Genomic DNA, 6,220 nt, shown 5'->3' with positions numbered 1-6,220 from the left:
GGGGGGGGGAGGGAGGGAGTGAGATAGTTGGAGGAGTGGGTCATGTGGGATGTTATTTCTCTTTCCATGGTGCGCCTCGGGGGTCGGTTCGGTGTGTGTATGTGAAGAATAAGGTTTTTGTTGTTAGAATAAGGTCTTAAGGGGTGTTGTTAGAATAGACCCACCCTATATATATGGCGTGTTCCCTATAATGACTACGATTCTATGGCTTGTTCCATAGTGTTGTGAGACCTCCAATGGTTCTCCTGTAACTGGATTCCCCGGAACCACAAGAATCCTTAGAATGGGATTCCAACTCAGCAAGAATTCTTGGGGTCCCTTGGGGATTCTTGATTGGAGCTGAGCTAACCATAGCCCAAAGTCGTATCTCTTTGGTTAATAAAATCCAAAAGGTTTATCGATCCCAAGGGGGACTAGGATTCCTTGTGTAATTTTATCCATCTCTTAGTTTTTTTTGAATCATTGAGTTCATCACTCAACGTAGTCTAGCAGTTCAGTTCAACTCTATTTGAGAGACCTTGATTAATTTCTCATTATTTGACGTGATAATAATGATTTATTTTCATATGTCATGGCGATAAAGTAATTTAGGGCCGCGATGGAAAAACATATACTAAAACAATAATTATCAAAGCTTATTATTAATTGATTTGTATGAACTGAATCAGGTTTCACACAAACAATATAAGCATTCACCTTCATGCAAATATTTCTAGTACATATATAAACTCATTTCATGGTACTCAGTTCTTTCCGCAACAGCATGTGCCACTACTGCCTTCAAGGCAACTGCTCTTATCCTTGTCATAACCTCGGTTAACACAGTTAGCCTTGCACGCAATGTTGCCACTAGCTCGGACTGGTGGCGAACAATACTCCACAGGTGTACACAGGTCAGTATCTGTGCACACAGCATAATAGAGATACATATAACCCACCAGGAAAATATATGTTTGTGTATCAAAATACGAGTGAAAAGATCAGGAAAGGAAGAAGAAGACCATACCTATGTAACGCGCTGCTGCATGATCTGAGAAGACAGTGGTGGCCATGGCTACAAGAGCTACGAAGCATAGGGCCCGTGTGTAGTTCTGCATACGTGCCATGGGAGATAGTTAGCTATTCCTTTTCTTCTAATGTTGTTCGTTGATTTTGCCGAATGCATGTTCTTTGTGTGGGTGCTTGTGTTTATATTGAGGGAAAGCTAGTAGTCTTCGAGATTAACACGGAAGAAAAATTTGGAGTGAATTTATTTCTTGCCTTCTATAGTTTTGTAGTAAGTAAATGCCACATTGTATAGATGCTTGATATAATCTCCATAATAAATTCTTGCCTTTTAATCGTATTATGTATTAATGCATCCTTATCTACATTGTGTTAATGCTTGCTTATCCTCATTAATCTCTATTTCTAATGGGGAAGTTGGTACTCTTGCCTCACTCCCATCAACTATAATGCAAACCTTATATTATGCCTGCGACCATTATACAAACGACCTTTTGCTGAAGCGTAACCAAGTTGGGCCAGCCCATTTGACGTGTGCATTAACTCAATCAAATCGGCACTTTCCAAAACAACTTCATGTGTTAACTCATTCAAATCAAATCATAAAAAAATCTCAACGAAATCCAAATTTTACTTGCCTTCCACTACTCATATCCAAATCAAATCAAATCTTACCAAAACATCGGCTATAGTCAAAATTGGTTGCCCAGTTGGCACATTCACACCTTTTTTTGTTCTATGTTTTGTTTTTTGGTTTTCCTTTTTTATACTTTGTTTTTATAAGACCACCATATTATTTTGTTCTCGACACTTTAGATGGTCTTATAAAAAATGAAGTATAAAAATGTTGATTTTGTTTTATAAGACCAATAAAGTGTTGATTTGAATTGTCATGCTGGTCTTATAGTATGTCAAAAAGTGTAAAATGGGCAGTCAATTTTGACTATAAAGCCAATAAAGTGAAGATTTTTTATAGTCAAAAAGTGTTGATTTTGTTTTATAAGACCAACATATTATTTTTCTTCTATTTTTATAAGACCAACATACTATTAGAATCAACACTTTCCGAAAACAAAATCCAAACAAATCGGCACTTTCCCAAAATAATGTCATGCATTAACTAAGTCAAATCAAATCTTAAGAAAATCTCACTGAAATACAAACTTCCACTACTCATACCCAAATCAAATCTTGCCAAAACATCAACTATAGTCAAAATTTGCCGGCCCATTTGAGACATGCGCATGTATTTTTTTTCATTTTCTACTATGTTTTATTTTTTTCGTTTCCTTTATTATGTTTCTTTTCTTATGACCAACATATTATTTTGTGCTTGGCATGCTATTAGAATCGACACTTTCCGGAAAAAAACAAAACGAATCAGCACTTTCTGAAAACAACGTCAAGCATTAACTCAATCAAATCAAATCTTAACAAAATATTAACTAAAACCAAACTTTCCTTGCCTTCCATTACTCATAACCAAATCAAATCAAATCTTATGAAAAAATAACTATAATCAATGTTGCTGACCCATTTGACGTGTGCATGTATTTTTTTTCTTCAAAGTTTTCCTTTTTGGTTCCTTCTTTATTCGGTTTTTCTACGACCAACCTATTATTTTGTGCTCGACATGTTATCAGAATCAACACAGACCTATATGCCATGGTGAGTTGGTAGGGTCGCCTCCATTCCGGTTAAACCTCCACCACCATTTTTTTAAACCAGCTTTTAGCCCACTTATGTAGTTAATCTGGTTTTTACCTTCCAATTCTACACAAGTAATGTAGATCAATCTTCGATATATTTAGTAGATTTTTTATCAAAAGAAATCAATCTCGCTAATCATTCTTTAAAGACCAAATCTACAGAAAAGAATCAATGTTTGGTAAAACAATGCTACATTGATGGAAATGAATCAATCACATTTCTATAATCTCTCTCTTTATTATTAAGGGCAATCTATTATTAAATGGCAATGCATAGTAGTCCTCGTTGGTTCACACAACTCCCATCAAACGAAGGGATACCCCGCCGATTTTTTATTGTTCCCCTCCCATTGGTTTAACTGAATTTTCTATTCCTAATTTAGCATGCATCGCATGAGCCTATCTTTCATCTATCTTCAGCGGTCGATTCCCCACCGCGTAGGGATCCTCCTACAGAATGAGGTTGCGGCTCCGCCGCTCGATCCTCCTTTCCCTTGGCTAGGGTTTCTATATCAAGCTGCCTACACTACCATGTGCGCCTACCAATGGATGTCTGATGTCTACTACACAACCTTCTTCTTTTAGACGTTGTTGGGTCTCCAAGTGCAGAGGTTTGTAGGACAGTACAAATTTCCCTCAAGTGGATGACCTAAGGTTTATCAATCCGTAGGAGGCATAGGATGAAGATGGTCTCTCTCAAGCAACCCTGCAACCAAATAACAAAGAGTCTCTTGTGTCCCCAACACACCCAATACAATGGTAAATTGTATAGGTGCACTAGTTCGGCGAAGAGATGGTGATACAAGTGCAATATGGATAGTAGATAATAGTATTTGTAATCTGGAATAATAAAAACAGCAAGGTAACGAATGATAAAAGTGAGCGTAAATGGTATTGCAATGCGTTGAAACAAGGCCTAGGGTTCATACTTTCGCTAGTGTAAGTCCTCTCAACAATACTAACATAATTGGATCACATAACTATCCCTCAACATGCAACAAAGAGTCACTCCAAAGTCACTAATAGCGGAGAACGAACGGAAGAGATTATGGTAGGGTACGAAACCATCTCAAAGTTATTCTTTCCAATCAATCTGTTGGGCTATTCCTATAAGTGTCACAAACAGCCCTAGAGTTCGTACTAGAATAACACCTTAAGACACAAATCAACCAAAACCCTAATGTCACCTAGATACTCCAATGTCACCTCAAGTATCCTTGGGTATGATTATACGATATGCATCACACAATCTTAGATTCATCTATTCAACCAACACAAAGGACCTCAAAGAGTGCCCCAAAATTTCTACCGAAGAATCACGACGAAAATGTGTGCCAACCCCTATGCATAGGTTCCCAATGTCACGAAACCCGCAAGTTGATCACCTTAACATACATCAAGTGGCACGTGGTATCCCATTGTCACCACAAATATCCACGGCAAGACATACATCAAGTGTTCTCAAATCTTTAAAGACTCAATCCGATAAGATAACTCCAAAGGGGAAACTCAATTCATTACAAGAGAGAAGAGGGGGAGGAGAAACATAAGATCCAACTATAATAGCAAAGCTCGCGATACATCAAGATCGTATCATCTCAAGAACACGAGAGAGAGAGAGAGAGAGAGAGAGAGAGAGAGAGAGAGAGATATCAAACACATAGCTACTGGTACATACCCTCAGCCCCGAGGGAGAACTACTCCCTCCTCGTCATGGAGAGCATCGGGATGATGAAGATGGCCACCGGTGAGGGTTCCCCCCTCCGGCAGGGTGCCAGAACAGGGTCCTGATTGACTTTTGGTGGCTATGGAGGCTTCTGGCGACGGAACTCCCGATCTATCTTGCGTTCTGGAAGTTTTAGGGTATATGGACTTATATAGGCAGAAGAAGCACGTCAGGGAAGCCACGGGGGCCCCACGAGGCAGGGGGCGCGCCATAGGGGGGCGCCCCCCACCCTCGTGGGCAGCTCCCGTATCTTCTGACGTGGGTTCCAAGTCCATCAGGTGTGTTTCCTTCGAAAAATAACTTCTCCAGTTGATTTCGTTCCGTTTTGACTCCGTCTGATATTCCTTTTCTTCAAAACACTGAAATAGGCATAAAACAACAAATCTGGGCTGGGCCTCCGGTTAATAGGTTAGTCCCAAAAGCAATATAAAAGTGGATAATAAAGCCCAATATTGCCCAAAACAGTAGATAATATAGCATGGAGCAATAAAAAATTATAGATACATTGGAGACGTATCAATGCAATCCTTCTTCCACCATGTTGAGCGACCCCGACCCTCGACAGTGACTTTTGCCCGCTCTGCAGCTGGTTGAGAACCAGGCAGGAAGGAGGAGGTGGAGGAGTTGTGGCATCACACTCTCCCCGGGCGATTTAACACTAGTAAAAAACAGGGCTTTGGTCCAGGCCGAGTCAGCCCATTAGTCCTAGTTCAGTCAAGAACCGGGACTAATGTGAGCATTTATCCCGGTTCGTGCGGCTAAGGCATTAGTCCCGGTTCACCTGGGCCCTTTAGTCTCGGTTCGTGCCACGAACAGGGACTAAAGGGTGCGATGCCCATTTGTCCCGGTTGGTGGCACCAACCGGGACTAAAGGTTAGACCTTTAGTACCGGTTGGTGCCACCAACCGGTACTAATGGGTTTTGAGGCATTAGTACCGGTTCATGGCACGAACCGATACTAAAGGTCCCATTTTCAAACTCCACCCCCCGGTGGACCGCCTTTTCAGTTTTAGAAGAAACAAAAGAAAATGATGGAAATGTCAATAAAATAAAATAAAATAAGTTTCCCATGTGATATGTGGTCTACTTGTTGGGAAAATTTACAAATATGAATTTCGACTTTATTTGCAAAATCTCTCTGGAATTTGTAAAATGGGCATAACTTTTGCATACGAACTCGGATTAAAAAGTTTTTTATATGAAAAATCATCTACTCGAAAAGTTACATCCGAAACATTTTCAAAATCCTCAAAAACCTAACAGAAAAAAAGTTACGGGGCTTTTAAGATCTAGAGTGGAAAAAATCGAAAAAATTACTAGTCAAATCTGGTCAAACAGTGGTCAAACTGTTGTCAAACAATGGTCAAACTAATTATTCTAGAATATTAGTGTTACTAAATAATTATTTCAGTTATTTTGAATTTTGGTCAAATCTGGTCAAACTGTGGTCAAACAATGGTCAAACTAATTATTCAAGAAATATCAGTGTTACTAAATAATTATTGTTTTTTAAAATAATAGTTTTAAACTCAAACAGTGAAATGTGTCACTTCATGCTAAAGCAAAATTCATGAAGGTTAATAGGATTGACATCTTACTATTGTCAGGAAAACAACAAGTGCAGACTTGGAAACGAGAGAGAATAGAACCTGAAAGTTAAGCGTGCTCAGGCTGGGGGAGTGGGAGGATGGGTGACCGTTCGGGAAGTTAGATGATTTGGAATGATGAGGGGTGATTAGAGGATAAATTGAGCAGTGATGAGGGGTGGGGATTACACACT

This window comes from Triticum dicoccoides, unplaced genomic scaffold, assembly GCF_002162155.2.
Source record: "Triticum dicoccoides isolate Atlit2015 ecotype Zavitan unplaced genomic scaffold, WEW_v2.0 scaffold27209, whole genome shotgun sequence".
NCBI classification, from domain to species: Eukaryota; Viridiplantae; Streptophyta; class Magnoliopsida; order Poales; family Poaceae; genus Triticum; species Triticum dicoccoides.
This window is presented reverse-complemented; position numbering follows the sequence as displayed.